We start from the raw sequence: 17,635 nt of genomic DNA, 5'->3' as shown, positions 1-17,635 counted from the left end.
ATGCAAATAAAATGAAAAAAAAACAGACAATGTGATTTTCTGGATTTTTTTTTCTCAGTTTGTCTCCCATAGTTGAGGCCTACCTATGATGTAAATTACAGACGCCTCTCATCTTTTTAAGTGGTGGAACTTGCACTATTGCTGACTGACTAAATACTTTTTTTCCCCACTGTATTTATTTTTGTTTTATTGCTGCTCATTTTTCATTAATTCTCCTATTAGTGTGCATCCATCCATATCCATCTACATTGGTTGCAAATACTATAGGAGTAGACAGCGGAGCCTTCCTGCAGCCTTTCAGTGCTAGTGCCCAGTTCTCTGCAATGTTCACGGCTGTCTGTGAGGTCTCTGTGTGTGAGTGCAGCTCACGTTGCAGTGTGTTCTGCGGCCACCTCTGGTTGTAGTCAGCTCAGCGGGCGTCACTGCCTTATACATAGTCCTTTTTTTGTTTTATTGCAGCTCATTAATCCTGATTTTTTTCTCCTATTAGTGTGCTTCCAATCGCATCCATCTACATTGGTTGGTTGCAAACACTATATAGGAGTAGATAGAGGAGCATTTTTCCTGGCTTGTGCCCTGCAGCCGCAGCCAGATTAGCATTAGCCTATTTTTTGGAGCCTCATCTATTGCATTGTAGGTTACCAGGCAACAGTCCTTTATGCGCAGCTTTGAAGGACCTCGCCATACCCCACTGCTGCGGGACAAACAAATTGAAGCCATTGTCGTATGGATGGCAGCTAACGCTTCGACTTCAATTACTTCCACATCCTCTCAGGGCCAGAGCACTGAAGAGCAACCATCTGTCTCTTCACCAACTGCCATATTGCCCAGGCAGTCAGAGAGCCCTGGACAGGAGCCATCTCTACTTCTGTTCTCTGAATCTCTTGGCTTGGAAACAGGGGGCCAGCCAAGCAGCATTCTAGAATGTAAAGAAGAGGGAGTATGCAGTGATGCGCAACTGCTTTGTCCCTCTGAATCTGAAGAGGTGGGTGGGCCAGTGCCTATGGTCAGCACACCTCAGTACGCATCAGATGATGAGACTCAAGTGCCACTTTCTGGTGCGTACTGTGCTGGCGAGACTACCCAGGAGAAGCAGGTGTTTGAAGAGGGGAGTGTAGATGATGAGGTCCTTGACCCATCATGGCTTGAGGAACAGGAAGGTGGTGGGAGCAGCTCTGAGGAAGAGTTTCCCCGAAAGGCCAAAACAGGAGGGAGAGGGAGAGGGCAGACTTGGTTGCCTGTAGCCTCCACTTCGGCACTCGTTAGGAGCAATCCTCTTCCAAAAGCCAAAACGGGCGCTCCCAGAACTTGCAGTGCGTGGTGCTTTTTTGACACAGTTGCAGATGACATTTGCTTTGTCAAATGCAAGCTGTGTAATCAGAAAGTGAAAAGAGGGAAAAGTGTCAGCAACCTAAATACCACAAATATGTGGAAACATGTGCGGACCAAGCACGTGGTGGAGTTACAAAGACACACTGAAGACGTAGGCCAAACTACAGCACCACCTACCACCTCTTCAGCTCGTGTTGTAGCCTCTTCCTCCAGCTCACATACAGCTGGTTCAGCTTCATCACAGGATCGCCATGGAAGAACCTCTGGCACTGTTGTCCAGAGACCCAGTGACATTCCACCCACAGCACCACGTTCCCTGTCATCCTCACACTCCCAGGCCAATCTACAGCCATCGGTAGCACAGGCATGGGAGAAAAGGTGGCCATACTCGGCAAACCATCCCCAAGCACAGGCTCTGAATACTGGCATTGCAAAACTACTGGCCCTTGAAATGCTCTCATTCAGGCTGGTGGAGACTGACACCTTCCGTAACTTCATGGCATTGGTAGTCCCACAATACACCCTGCCCAGCCGCTTTTATTTCAGCAGGCAAGCCGTCCCTGCCCTGCAAAAGTATGTGGAGGGAAAAATTAAACATGCGCTACTAAACGCCGTCAGTAGCAAGGTCCACCTGACCACCGATTCGTGGACCAGTAACCATGGACAGGGACGATACCTTTCCCTCACTGCCCATTGGGTCACTGTTGTGGAGCCGGGTACCGATCTTGAGAGTGGCGCTGTACGTGTTCTGCCAACTGCAAGGATTGCAGGAATCCAGTCTGTACACATTGACTCCTCCTCATACTCCAGTTCCTCTGAATCAGCGCTGCAGGAGCCTGATACGACCGATATGAGCACAGCCATGGCCAAACGTCAACAGGCCATACTGAAACTAATTTCTTTGTGGAATCGAAGTCACACAGCGCAGGAGCTCTGGAATGCCATCAAGCAGGAGAGCGATGTGTGGTTTGTGCCAGCGAATCTCCAGCCAGGCATGGTAGTGTGTGACAATGGCCAAAATCTGGTGGCAGCTCTGGGCCTAGGAAACCTCACTCATATCCTATGTCTGGCACATGTGCTCAACTTGGTCGTGCAGAGCTTTCTGAGGGACTATCTGGATCTTGATGCACTGCTGCACAAGGTCCGCATAGAGTGTGCTCACTTGTGGCGTTCCAGCATGGCAAGATCGCGCATTGCAACTTTGCAGCGCCGATTCCGCCTTCCGGAACATCGCATCATATGTGACCTACCCACCAGGTGGAATTCAACGTTACATATGTTGGAGCAGTTGTGTGAGCAGCAGGCAGCAGTAATGGAGTACCAGCTGCATCAGGCGCAAAGAAGTCGCACTGTGCGCCGGTCACACTTCAGCACCACTGAGTGGGCCTCTATGAAGGACATCTGCCACGTTTTGCATGCCTTCGATGATTCCACGTGGATGGCGAGTGCAGGTGATGCACTAGTCAGCATGATTGTCCCCCTTATCTGCCTGCTTCAAAAAACACTGCAAGCACTAAGGGAGGAGGTTTTGGAAGAGGTGGAGGATGAGGAGTCACAAATGCCATCTGCTTCTGGACAGTCTGCGCAACATGGTTCCTCACAAAGGCCTAGGCATGGGATACTTTGTGAGGAGGATGAAGAGGAGTCAATGGAGGAGGAAGACATCTCTCCAGAGGAGGGAGGAACACAATGTCAGTATGTACAGCGAGGGTGGGGTGATGCAGAGCAGGCAGAGATGATGCCTCAAGCAGGGGGCAGCGTTTCTTGGGCAGTTGGGAGTCTGCAGCACATGGTTGATTTCATGCTGAAGTGCCTGAGAAACGACCGCCGCATCGCCCACATTCTCAACATGGCTGAATATTGGGTGTACACCCTCCTAGATCCTCACTACCGGGACAACTTACAAAGCCTCATAACACCGTTGAACCGGGAGCGCAAAATGCGGGAGTACCAAGACACACTGGTGCATTCCATCATCTTCTCCATTCCACCAGAGAGCAGTGCTGCTAGTGCTTTACAAAGCAGCTCTGTGCGTCGAGGCAGTGGAGGAAGCTCGGCACAAAGAGGGAGCAGAAGCAGCGCCTCAGCACAAGGCAAGACCAGTATGGCCAAAATGTGGCAAAGTTTTGTGTGCCCGCCACAAATGTCTGCACCATCACAGACGGCTCCAGTCAGCAGGAGGCAACGTTTCCGTCAGATGGTGACAGACTACATGTCTTGCCCTGTCAGTGTACTCCCAGACGGCTCTTCCCCCTTCAAGTTTTGGGTCTCTAAGCTGGATACATGGCCAGAGCTTAGCCAGTATGCATTGGAGGTGCTGGCTTGCCCTGCTGCTAGTGTATTATCGGAACGCGTCTTTAGTGCCGCAGGTGGTGTACTAACAGACCGTCGCACGCGACTATCCTCCGATAACGTTGACCAGCTTACTTTTCTGAAAATGAACAAGGCCTGGATCTCGCCGGAATTTGCCAGTCCTCTTCCAGAATAAATAATTGGTTGGCAACAGTATCCAGGTCTCCTGTTGTGTTCATGTTTCTACCACCTGAACCGTAATCCCTGGGCTCCAACACCGTCAGTTGTTGCTCAGAAGTGCCGTCTGCACAGAGAAAAACACTAGCTCCTGTGTTAGTGGGGTTCAGTAACGCCAGCTGCTACCCTGCTGTGTGTCCGGCAATATCTCCTGCTCCCTCCACATTCAAACTACATCAGATTTTACACTTGCTCCAAGTAGGCCTCAGCCTAAACCCTGATTGACCCTGGGCTCCAACATCGCCAGTTGCTGCTCAGAAGTGCCGTCTGCACAGAGAAAAACACATGCTCCAGTGTTAGTGGGGTTCAGTAATGCCAGCTGCTCTCCTGCTGTGTGTCTGGCAATGTCTACTGCTGCCTCCACATTCACAATACTACTGATTTCAAACTTGCTCCAATTAGGCCTCTGTCTCCACTCTGTCTCTAGTATTTACCCTGGCCTCCAACACCACCATTTGCTGCTCAGAAGTGCCGTCTGCACAATCAACACTTGTTCCTGTGTTACTGGGGTTCAGTAATGTCAGCTGATCCCCTGATGTGTGTCCGGCAATGTCTCCTGCTCTGTCCACATTCAGTAGTGGGAATGTGGACAGAGCAGGAGACATTGCCGGAAACACATCAGGGGATCAGCTGACGTTACTGAACCCCAGTAACACAGGAACAAGGGTTGATTGTGCAGACGGCACTTCTGAGCAGCAACTGGCAGTGTTGGAGGCCAGGGTAAATACTGCAGACAGAGTGCAGCCAGAGGCCTAATTGGAGCACGTTTAAAATCAGTAGTAGCCTACAACAGATATTAAACTTGATGAAATTAGACCTCAGCCTACACCCTGATTGACCCAGGGCTCCAACATCACCAGTTGCTGCTCAGAAGTGCCATCTGCAGTCAACATATGCTCCAGTGTTATTGGGGTTCAGAAATGTCATCTGATCCCCAGCTGTGTGTGCGGCAATTTCTCCTCCTCTGTCCACACTCACACAACTACATATTTTAAACTTGCTCCAATTAGGCCTCTGTCTCCACTCTGTTTGTAGTATTTTCCCCGGGTTCCAGCACTGCCAGCTGTTTCCCGGCATTGTCTTTGGCACAGGTACACCCTCCTGCCCAATCTGGTTCCAGCACGCCTGCTGTTTCCGGGTAGTGTCAACGTCACTTTGCCACCAATACGTTGTCCTGTCGTGTTGCGGTCGGGTTAGCCGAGTCTATGGTGCCTGCAGTTTATGGGCTTCCTATGTGGCCTGCGGGATCTAGCAACAAAGGCTGGTTCCGTAGTGCCAATAGGACAAGCACCCCCTGTTGGACTGTGGGTTTCGGTAACTGCAGCCGGCTCGCGGCCTTGCAACTTTGTTTTTCATAGGTACCTTCTGCTACCCATCCGGGTTCCAGTACCGTCAGCTGGTTCTAGGCAGTGCCTTTGGCTTAGGTGCCTCCTTCTCAGTATCCGAGTTCCAGCAACGTCTGCTGGTCCTTGGTAGTGCTTTGTAGCACAGGTACCTCCTGCTTAGTAACCAGGTTCCAGCACCGTCAGCTGGTCCTCGGTAGTGCCATTGGCTCTTGTTCCTCCTGCTGCCCCTCCGAGTTCCAGCACCGTCAGCTGGTTCTCGGCAGTGCCTTTGGCTTAGGTGCCTCCTTCTCGGTATCTGAGTTCCAGCAACGTCTGCTGGTCCTTGGTAGTGCTTTCTAGCACAGTTACCTCCTGCTTAGTAACCGGGTTCCAGCACTGTCAGCTGGTCCTCGCTAGTTCCATTTGCTCTTGCAGCTTCTGCTACCCCTCCGGGTTCCAGCACCATCAGCTGGTTCTTGGCAATGTCTTTGGCACGGGTACTCCCTCCTGCCCAGCCTGGTTCCAGCACGCCTGCTCTTTCCGGGTAGTGTCACCGTCACTTTGCCACCAATACGTTGTCCTGTCGTGTTGCGGTCTGGTTAGCCGAATCTATGGTGCCTGCAGTTTATGGGCTTCCTATGTGGGCTGCGGGGTCTGGCAATAAAGGCTGGTTCCGTAGTGCCAATAGGACAAGCACCCCCTGTAGGACTGTGGGTTTCGGTAACTGCGGCCGGCTCGCAGCCTTGCAACTTTGTTTTTCATGGATATCTTCTGCTACCCATTCGGGTTCCAGTACCGTCAGCTGGTTCTTGGCAGTGCCTTTGGCTTAGGTGCCTCCTTCTCGGTATCCGAGTTCCAGCAATGTCTGCTGGTCCTTGGTAGTGCTTTCTAGCAAAGGTACCTCCTGCTTAATAACCAGGTTCCAGCACTGTCAGCTGGTCCTCGGTAGTGCCATTGGCTCTTGTTTCGTCTGCTGCCCCTCCGGGTTCCAGCACCGTTAGCTGGTCCTCGCTAGTTCCATTGGCTCTTGCAGCCTCTGCTACCCATCTGGGTTCAAGCACAGTCAGCTGGTTCTCAGCAGTGCCTTTGGCTTAGGTGCCTCCTTCTCAGTATCCGAGTTCCAGCAACGTCTGCTTGTCCTTGGTAGTGCTTTCTAGCACAGGTACCTCCTGCTTAGTAACCAGGTTCCAGCACCGTCAGCTGGTCCTCTTTAGTGCCATTGGCTCTTGTTCCTTCTGCTGCCCCTCCGGGTTCCAGTACCGTCAGCTGGTCCTTGGTAGTGCCATTGGCTCTTGTTCCTTCTGCTACCCATCCTGGTTCCAGTACCGTCAGCTGGTTCTCGGCAGTTCCTCAGCCTTCTTGTACTTTCTGCTACATTTCCATTATCAAGCTTTTGGAAATGGTTTTTGGTTATCACTCTGGATCTCTCTGACGACGACCCTGAAGACGATGACCCTGAAGACCACCCCAAAGAAGACAACGACCACGAAAATGATGACCCTGAAGATGATGACCCGGAAGATCACCCCGAAGAAGACCAAAAAGATGACCCTGAAGAAGATGACCAAGAGGACAAAGAACATGAAGACAACCACCAAGATACAGAACAACAAGAGACAGAAGACCAAGAAGCAGAAGACCAAGAAGCAGAAGAACAAAAAGCAGAAGAACATTAAGCATAAGACTAAAAATCAGAGCAAAAGATATTATCTAAATTATAAGCAGAAGAAGGCTAAGCAGTGTATGGGGGTGAGTCCGTTCCTCCTCGTGGTGCCCCTGGAAAATGCCTGCTGCTGCAGGCTAAACTGAACGCGGACAAATCCTGTTGTAAATCTTTTGTGACAGGCAGAACGGAAGGTGTAATCTTCAAACTTTTATAGATAACAACTGCAGGAATGCCTTTCACAAATAAGAATATGATGAAGAAGAAGAATAGGAAGAAGATGAAGAAGTAGAATATGAAGAAGAGTAATAGTTGTATAAGAAGAATATGAAGAATGTAAAAAAAAGAATAATAGGAAGAAGGTGAAGAAGAAGAAGATGAATAAGGTGAAGAAGAAGTTGATGAAAAAGATGATGCTGCTGCTGAGGATCATGAAGGAGAAAGTGTGGGAGAAGTAAAAAAGAAGGTGAAGAGCCTGGACGTAGTGAAACATACATATCTGGCAAAATACAAAAAAGGTTAACATAGTCAATATCTTTGAAACTCCGAACGTCTTTAAAAAAAAAAAAATTATTCCTGCTACGATTGGGCTAAACCTCTATGCCTTTAATGTCTCCTCCACCTCCCCCAATACCTTCTACATTATTATTAGTTGTTTTTCTTCATGTAGAATTAACCTACAAGGAAAGAAAGGGTTTTTTTAAATTCCAATATTTCTGTCCCATTGACTTGCATTGGTTTCCGGTATCGGAATCGACGATATCCGATACTTTTTGGGTATCGGTCCGATCCAATCCGATCTGATATTTCACGATATTGGATGGTATCGCTCAACACTACTTACTAGTGATAAGCGAGTATACTCGTTGATCGGGTTTTCACAAGCATAATCGGGTATCCTTCGAGTATTTGGCGCACTCGAAGATTTATTTTTGTCGATGCAGCTGCATGATTTGTGGCTGCTAGACAGCCTGAATACATGTGGGGATTTCCTGCTTGTTAGGGAATCCCTACATTTATTCAGGCTGTCTAGCAGCCACAAATCATGCAGCTATGGCGACAGAAAATAAATCTCCGAGCACACCAAAATACTCGGAGGACACCTGAGCATGCTCGGGAAAACCCAAGCAACGAGTATATTTGCTCATCACTACGGCTGATACCAGCTGGTGATGTGTTGTCAGAGTATATGTGTGCTGTGCGGTCATACCAGTTAGATAGCTCTGGTTTGTTCCAACTGCTGTAGTACCTTTCTGAAGTGAAGGGAGTCTTTTTAAGCAGGGGCGGATTACGGATCTTCTGTTCTGGAGAAAGATTTTTTTAATCAGTCTCATCCCAATGTGTATTTTCTTGCTTGTGGCTGGGAGACTGATAGTTTTCTTACTGGTGGTCTGAATAATCTGGTTGGCTTAACTTGTTGACAAAAGGCTTTGTCTTCGGCTATGGGTCTGGATAGTCATTTGATTTGGAATGTTGATGGAAGTACTCTGCAGTAAACATCAAGGGATCATGAGTATCTTAGTTTAGGCCTAGCACACTGCAGCGTCTGTTGTGTTCATCTTCACAATATACGACAGCTTCTAAGGCTTCTGCTTCCACTATGGCAGCTGCTGTTTCTTTTTCAATAGCAAGCTTCTGTAATGCCTCTTCAAGGTGTGCTTTCTCTTCTTCCACGCGTGTTTTTTCCGCGTCCAGTGATGCTTTTTTGACATTGAAGGATGCCTTTTGATGTGCTTTTTCCACATCCAGTGATGCTTGTTGTAGTTTCAATTGTATCTCTTGCTGAGAAAAAGTGCTTAGTGCTTTTGACGCTTCAGCTTTTGCGCGGCAATAGTGGCAGCATTGCAGATGGATGATATCTTGGAGGAACCAACTCGTGATCTCGTCTTGACAGAGGATGTTCGTCCTTGAGACATGATTCAACGGGTAGGGGATCGCTATGAGATCCCTGAGTCAGCTCTGGCTGGATAATTGCGGGCTCCGTGTGGTCCGATTACTTAGTGCGACTGTTAGGAGGTTGCTGCAATATAACATATGCAATAACTGCATGCTTAGATAATGGTGGGCTCCATATTGTCAGATCTTCTGAGCTTGTTCTCAGCAGTTATTTCACTATGCTGTCTGCATACCCGTTGGCACAGTGTGCAATGAGACATGTAGCTAAATCCCCCCCTCTCATCTTCTTTAAGAAAAAGAGGCTGTAAAGTTGTAACCTTTTAATGACTGTAGATGTGGCAGGAAAGTGTGAAACTATAAGATGCAATAACAGGAGCATTTCAGAATGTATAACTTTACAGTGCATAAAATACAGATAGTCCGCAAAACACAGTAACATGAGGTAATACGAGCTGATGATTATCTATCTAATACAACAAACGAGCGTACAGAAAAGCGAGTGGTGTGTTTTCTCCTCTGAAGCATACAGGAACAATGGCTGCTGTTCCTTCCACAGTGACATAATAAGACCACAATGCAACAGGAACAATCCCACAATGCTCCAGTAACTTTCCATAATACATTGCAAACTGAACTAGAATGCATACATTAAACCGCCAGCAGATGGTGCTGTTATCTTACAATATCAAAGCCATAGAAAGGATTAATATATATAGAAAATACATGTCTGTAATAACTGAGACACACAAAAATGACTAAATTTTAGACAGTAATTATATTGCTGGACAAAACATCATACCTGTCTCTTAATGTGACTCTAGTCACTGCTCACGGCCAATCTATGAGTCAGAATGGTCAAGGAGTCCAAGGTCAGAAGCCATGAGGGTACATCAAAAACAGAAGGAAGAGGCAAAAGCATGGTCAGGTAACATTCTGAGGTTAGAATACCAGGAGGATAATGGATCAGAGTAGAATGGATTTAACAGACGGATAGTCAAAACAAAGTCCAAGGTCAGGCAACAAAAGATCAAGCATTCAGAACTCATGGCACAGGAAACACAAACCTCACTAGCAGACTGTACATCTGGCAGAGTTCTGGGAGAAACAACTCAGTTAAGTAGCATGGCAAGCACCTGGAATAATGAACACTTGAGGACAGCCAAAGCCTCATGATCTCAGATTGGATAGTCGAGCTGTCAATCAACACACTGACAGCTCAGCACACCCCTGTACCAGATTGGATGGCTAAGCTGTCAATCAAAGTACTGACAGCTTCAGCATCACCCTATAGCAGATTGGATGGCCAAGCTGTCAGTAACTGAATCCTAGACACACTGAGGGGTGGAACCATGACATCTGTCCTGTCTAACTGTCATGTTTAAATGTCAGTCACTTTAAAAAAAATGCAGGCTTTAGAGATACATATATGCAGCACATGAATGAGACATATACCATTAGCACATGCTTGCAGAGATGGAAATGAGTTTGCAGGCTTTATAGACATATACAGTTGAAGCTAGAAGTTTACACTCATTATATAAAAATACGCATATGCATATTTTTCTCTATCTGATATGAAATCAGAATAAACTTTCCCGTTTTAGGTCAATTAGGATTACCATACTTATTTATGTTTGCCAAATGCCAGAATAATGAGAGATAGAATGTTTTAAGGCATTTTTATTATTTACTGCAAAGTCAAAAATTTACATACACTAAGATTACTATGCCTTTAAACAATTCTGAAAACAAATAACAAAAGACTGACCGTCACATCCAAACATAAATTAGGTTTGAACAGGTGCTTACCTAGAGTTGCCAACTCATATACAATCAGAGTGCTGCTTTTTGTTTGATAATTTAAACAATTATGAATTATATGATGGTCTCATTTGTTTGGGAGCTTCTGATAGATTTTTTTTGGCAACATCTGAGTTAATTAGAGACACACATGTGGATGTATTTTAATGCACACCTGAAACACACTGCTTCTTTGTGTAGCATCATGGGAGAGTCTAAAGAAATCAGCCAAGATATTAGGAAGAGAATTGTAGACTTGTACAAGTCTGGCTCATCCTTAGATGATACCTACCTGAAGGTGCCTTGTTCATTTGTACAAATAATTATACGCAAGTACAAACAAGATGAAAATGTCTAGCCACAATACCGTCGCTCAGGAAAGAGATGGCTTCTGTATCCCAGAGATGAACCTGCTTTTGTCTTGCATATCAACCCAAGGACAAAAGCAAAAGACCTTGTGAAGATGATGGCGGAAGCTGGTATGATTGTGTCAATATCCATAGTGATACGATTACTGTGTCAACATGGGCTGCTAGGAAGAAGCCATTACTCCAAAGCAAACATGAAAAGCCAGATTAATGTTTGCAAATGCACACAGGAACAAAGACAGATGAATGAGATATATACCTGTATGAAGAGAAGAGAGGTGAGGTTTAGATTCCTGGCATATTTAACTGTCAGGCACTTTGAAAAAATGCACTTGGTGTAAAATGTGCATAAATGCCACTCTGTATAAATAATTGGAAAGGATGGAAGAAGCTTTTGGCAATGTTCACATGTCATGTTTTTGTAGCATTTTTTTTCCATGTGCCTTTGTGCAAAACATGAAACATTTTATTGTCCCAGCAAAGTGAATGAGACTTCTGAAATTTCATGTACATTTTGCTTGTGTTTTCCTTGCATATTTGAAGCAGTTTCAGATCTGCAGCATGTCAACACCTTCACACTTTGTGTAGGATTTTACACCCTTTTTAATGAATTGGAAAAAAACAAGCAAAAATGTGGCAAATATGCACGTATTTTAAGACACGCTTTTCCTACCAGCATCAGTATTTGCAGCAGACGTCTCTGCTGCACATATGGATTGTGTGCACATACCCTTACAATTTATGTATGTATTACTTTTTTATTTTTATTTTTCTCTTGCTATTTGAAAATTAATGATGAAGCATATATGGTAAAAACTGACACACAGATCAAGCAGAGATGAAGCTTGCATACAAAACACAGATGAGTAACAGTCCATGCTTCTATGTACCAGAAAAATCCCAGCCATCTAGATGAGGCCTTAAGGCCTCTTTCACACATCAGTTTTTTAGAATCAGTCATAATCCGTCATAGTGTGCAAAAAACGGATCCTGCGCAGATTGTAAAAAACTGATGCACTGGATCCGTATTTTTGACGGATCCGTCGCAGCAGCCGAAGTTGAATTTTAAAGGAACAGAATTCTGGAGAGAGAGATTTTTATGTGCCAGAATGGCTTTTAGGGTTAAATTAATCGAATAGAAATGATTCCGGGTATGCTCAGTTGCAAAAAACGGAATCCGGTGACGGATCCGTCTTTTGACGGACAGCGACGGATCCTGCGCCCATAGGCTTCCATTATAGTCAACGACGGATGGCGCTGGATATGTTGCTGTCCGACTTTTCAACATACACAAAAAACTTTCCTATGTCCGTTGTATCCAGCCGAGGGACACAAAATTTCAAACGAATCCGTCAAAAGAAGGATGAAACGTGTGGCCATCCGTCACAATTCATCGCTAATACACGTCGATGAGAAAAAAACAGATCCAGCAGCATCATTTGCTACATACGCACATTTTGTAAAAAGATAAGGACTGTTCCTTGACTTTCACTTTCTTAGAATATACATAATTATATTAAGAGGAAAAAAACTTGGTAAAAGGAAAAAGCAAATGTCAAATGTATACTAAGTGACAAAGATGCAATTTCTCCTCCAAAACAACAAACTATCTGCTACTCGCTGAATAGGCGATTATTTAATTCTATACCGTGTTCAAAAAATTAGCGTCACTTAACTTTTGTGATTTCTTGGCATCCCATTATGAAGTTCATTTACCACTTGGGAGCTTAAGGCACAATGGCCTAATGTCTTGAATGCACCCGAGGCCCGCACATATGTCTTTATAAATGCAGCGCATTTCCTGTGTGTTTCAATCATATATCACAATGCAGTTGCAGAAATCATTTGTTCCTACAAGGACGGACATATGCTCTCTGCCCATAAGTCAAGGCCATGAAAGCACAAGAGGCTATGACTGGGAAGATTTAGAAACTGAGTACGCTCTAAAACAAAACATTTTTGGTGTCACGTGAAGCAGCAATTCATGAGCAGTCTGTCTGCTGCCACTGAAATCATCTCCATTGTGATGGCAGCAGGTAGAGGAAGTGCAGTTTGAAAAAAAATTACAAAAAGCCTTTTGTTCTGAAGAAAATGCACGGCAATCGTATAATGTAATCTTTTGTAACACATTAAAATTGCTTAATGAAAAGGGGCCAGGTGTTCTTGAAAGAATAGAGTAACATTTAATCAATGGCGGGCAGCAACAAAGGTGCTGAATTATTGTGTAATATCAGAGCTTGTACTTGTTATTGTTTTCATGAGCAAATTAAAGAGATCTAGAAAGGAGAATTTTTAAATGTATAATTATATAACACATTCCGCCAGGACACTTTTTTTTTTTTTTAAAATCATTCTAGATAAATGTGCAATGGCAATTACATTTCCCATTCACTTTTTTTTCCAACAATTTAGTAGGAAATGTGGAATATTTATTTTTATTATGTATTTATTTTTATTGTTTATTTATATAGCTTTTGTTTAGACTAGATTAACATTTTTTTGCTGTAGCGTCCCCATTTACATGCTAACCTCACAGCCTGATGCACATGGCAATGCTGCTTACGTAGACTACTGCCCGCTTTCGATAGATGTAGGTCTGGTAGCTGCTAATAGGCTGTTGATTGAGAGCTGACCCAGTCCAGGTTGGTTTAATGCTAGTTTTCCTGAGATTTATGTGCAGAACTCTCAAACCAGCAAAAATGTAATGCTACCTAAGGTCACATTCACATGTTCAGTATTTGATCAGTATTTTACATCAGTATTTGTAAGCTAAAACCAGGAGTGGTTGATAAGTGATGCATGTATTTCTATTATACTTTTTCTCTGATTGTTCCATTCCTGGTTTTGGCTTATAAATACCGATGTAAAATACTGACCAGACACAAAATGTGTGAATGTGACAGCAACAGACTGGTGCAGAGAGGTTGAAGACACTGTCCTCGCAAGCTTTCAATATTGGAGAAGTAGGTACTGTCGTAGGTCAGGGAGTTGTAACGGCTTTTCATATTATACATAATTTTCCATTATTTAAAAAAATTCATATTTAATTAAAACTAAATAACTATCACTTAAAATATTCTTGGAATTAAGTGCATAGCACACTTGAAATATTATATATTTAACATAACCAACATAACATGTGAAACTAAATGTCTTTTCTAAATATTAAAAAAGTCATCAAATAGTGGTAAAATATCATGTTATTTATTCTATTGACCCCCTAAATATTTGAAATCTAAATTATTCTTGATGGTCGAAGGTACCCAGGAACTACCCAGGTTATTGCGATTAATCCCCAAAGTTTTAAGCGTGCCCTAAAAACGCATTTGTTCAGACTGGCCTATCGCCTCAATGCATTAACCTAAATATTCCTGTGTGGCTCATTCAAAATTTTTTTACCATAACCAGGTTCCTCGCATCATGTTCTCACATGCTTTATGCATTTAATAGCCCTCTGTGTCTGTACTGTTACATACTTAGACTGTTAACTGGTTAATGCAACATTACAGGAACACCCGATTCTTACACTATGGCTGGTCCGAACAATGAAAGCAATTGTTACCATTCGTGTCTCCCCTTTTACCTTATAGATTGTAAGCTTGCGAGCAGGGCCCTCACTCCTTTTGGTATCTGTTTTGATCTAAGTGTTTATTGGCATACTGTATTGTCTGTAGAAGTCCCCTCTATAATGTAAAGTGCTGCGGAATATGTTGGCGCTATAGAAATAGAATTATTATTATTTTTAGAGGTCAAGTCTAGAAGTTCAGGAATTCTCACAAAATGTAATTCAGGAAGATTCACTTTGATTTGGGCATCGAGATTCAATTTGCATAAAAAAATTCTGTGTGCATTGAATTTGTCATGAAGGGGCTAGAAAACAATATCCTAATAAAGTCATCTCTTCTCTTAATAATTATCCCATTGTCCCCACTCAGTGCTTCTGTTCACCTTCTAACTTTTGGGGTCTAGTCTCACACAGTGATGATAAACTTGGAACCATAAATACACAGAAGAGGAGCAGTTGGAGGAACTGGATGAGGCAATGGCACAGGTATGTAGAGGGAGATGGAGAGGTGAGTATATTGTTAGTGTATTGTTTTTCAATCCTTCATGAGCCCTCAGAGATAAGCAAAATTGTGGCCTGCTGGTTTGGCACAATGAACTTTGTGGGCAAATTAATTATTTTAGAATCAATTAATTGCATGAAGCTGTATGAAGATTACCTTGAAATTAAAGTGCAACAATTTTTAAAAAAAAATTCTGACGCCTACTCCCTAGAAATGGGCATGGCCTTATAGTGCAACTGATTTCTTCATAGATAGGTGGCGACAGATGATGCCAAGTGAAATTTGGAATTGTTTGGTACTCATTGTTTCATTCATTAAAACTTTCACTAAGCTTCCTCTCAGACTTATACCTCTTAGCCGCAATGTCAGCCTTTACAATATGACCACTAGTATTTTTCCATGTCATTGTGCAAATACCTGAATTTCTCATAAATTGTTTTATATATACCTCTGTTCATACATTATACAGTTCTGTAAACCCAAAATGAAATAAATATATAAATATTATCCTTACAGAGATAGTCATAATTAGTGTGTAGGAAGTGATTTGAGGCCAATGTTTGCTCCAGCGTTACTTCTACTACTCAGTTGGTGAAGCTTGAGGCTATGTGCACACGTATGCAGAAAATTTCTGCATGAAAACCGGACTCCTTCCCAGAAAACGCGTGTTTTTTCCACGCATTTTCTGCGTGTTTTTTTCGCAAAAAAGTGCGTTTTCCATGCTTTTATCCGGAGCGGTCCCAGTCTCATAGAAAATAGTTAGAAATGCGGAAATTTCCGCAAAATTAATGAGCATGCTGTGTTTTTTACGCGATGCGCTTTTTTCGCGGAAAAAATGCATCAATATGCACAAAAAGTGCAGAATTCATCAAAATGAATGGGATGCTTCTTTTAAGCGTTTTTTAAGCATTTTTGCTGGTAAAAACGCTTAAAAAACGTGAAAAAAATGCTTACGTGTGCATACACCCTTAAATGTGACTTCAGAAATGATTTCCCTATGAAGGTTTACTAATACAGTAAAACCTACTCAAAGCATCTTTCCAGATTATCTTGTGCAGGATTCGTGCAGCGAGGTTCCAGTAGTTCAGATCCAGGAATATTTACTCGCAGATTTATATGATGTATCTAAGATATGTGTTATACTTCCACTAAAATTCTATTGTATTTAATTAACGATTTTTTTCATGATTTTATTAACCATTTTCTATGAACTATTTTTGAACCAGGTAAAGTTCGTTTTTCAATACTGATATAAAAGACTTTAAAATATCATATATGGCTTATAATATGTAATAAATATGAGGATACAAAAACATGGATCAATAGAGTTTGACGTTTTGACACTAACACAATGGACATTTAAGCAATTCATAACAGAAGCACTGTGTACATATATTGCTACAATCTGCTTTATGAACAATGAATTAAAATATAAGAAATTAGGTTGTTGGTGTACTGTATGTCTCAACTCTATATGGCTCAAGAAAGTATACTGTACATAATTTACAAAAGGTTGACGTGAATACTCTATATAAAAAAAAACACTTTTTTAAAGGATTAAATTATAAATATACTGGAAGCTGGATCCTTTACCTTTCTTGGAAAAATTTATCCATGACGCCAAGTCTTCCAGGCTTCCCAAATGATCGGATTTTGGAAAGGGCGAGCTGGATTATTTTGTTTATTTGTATCCTATCTGCTGCATTACTTATTCTTTTTGTTTATGAGGTATACTATAATAACTCTAGTTCTTAACCTTTTTGCTCATAGAAAAATGGTCTTTGCAACTACCACAATACACAAGGTGGTTATAAATTAAATTAATTAAAATTACATTGCTCTGTAAACCATTCTATAATTCACGCACACTGGCCAATATAATAAATATTTTATCCACTTTTGTATTTGCAAGTTTCAATAATATCGAAATCCTGTACTTTATATCTTATTTCCAAAATTCAGAATACTGATGTAGAATACATTTGTATATATGGGAATAAATGAAAAAGAAAATGATCAATAGCAACTACAAACAGCCTACTACTTAAGTTTTCATATCAAATTCATCCGTTGGCAATATCTATCACTCAGCAAAATCGCAAAATTGTTCATATTCCTTGTGGATATTACTCCTCATAAACACAATGAGAGCATAATGTAGCGGACAGGAGCCACCTATTGAGACATATACCAACAATCTAATTTTGTTTGCACTCTGCACTAGACAGGAATCCCATGTAGCTGGCCTGACGCTGCAGTCCTTTTAGCATTAACTGAGACACTGGACATCTCGAAGTTAGAATGTGGTCTTACGGTTGCCAGGCAGCTGATTTGTCTTGACATGGTGGTTAGTTTCCTTTTCATTGAGTGACAACAGTGAAATGAAAGACTTTTGAAAATCTTGATAAAGGTTTACAAAGGAGCAGGATAATTGGTGGTTTTAGCTTATACACCAGTGTGTGGAAACTTTTCAAAACCAATAAGAAGGGATTGTGGCAAAAAAAAAATGTGTCCCATGTATACAAACTTGACCTGAAGTCTTGTTGCAATTATAGTAAAATATTTGCAAAATAAAAAAATATATAAATAAAATAATAGTAATAATGATAATAATAATAATAAAGATGATAACATATACATTTAGCATCTCTAATT

This window comes from Dendrobates tinctorius, unplaced genomic scaffold (genome assembly GCF_039654945.1).
Source record: "Dendrobates tinctorius isolate UK_male_01 unplaced genomic scaffold, ASM3965494v1 ptg000069l, whole genome shotgun sequence".
In the NCBI taxonomy this organism is placed as follows: Eukaryota; Metazoa; Chordata; class Amphibia; order Anura; family Dendrobatidae; genus Dendrobates; species Dendrobates tinctorius.
The sequence above is the reverse complement of the archived record's forward strand: the minus strand, read 5'-3'. Positions refer to the sequence as shown.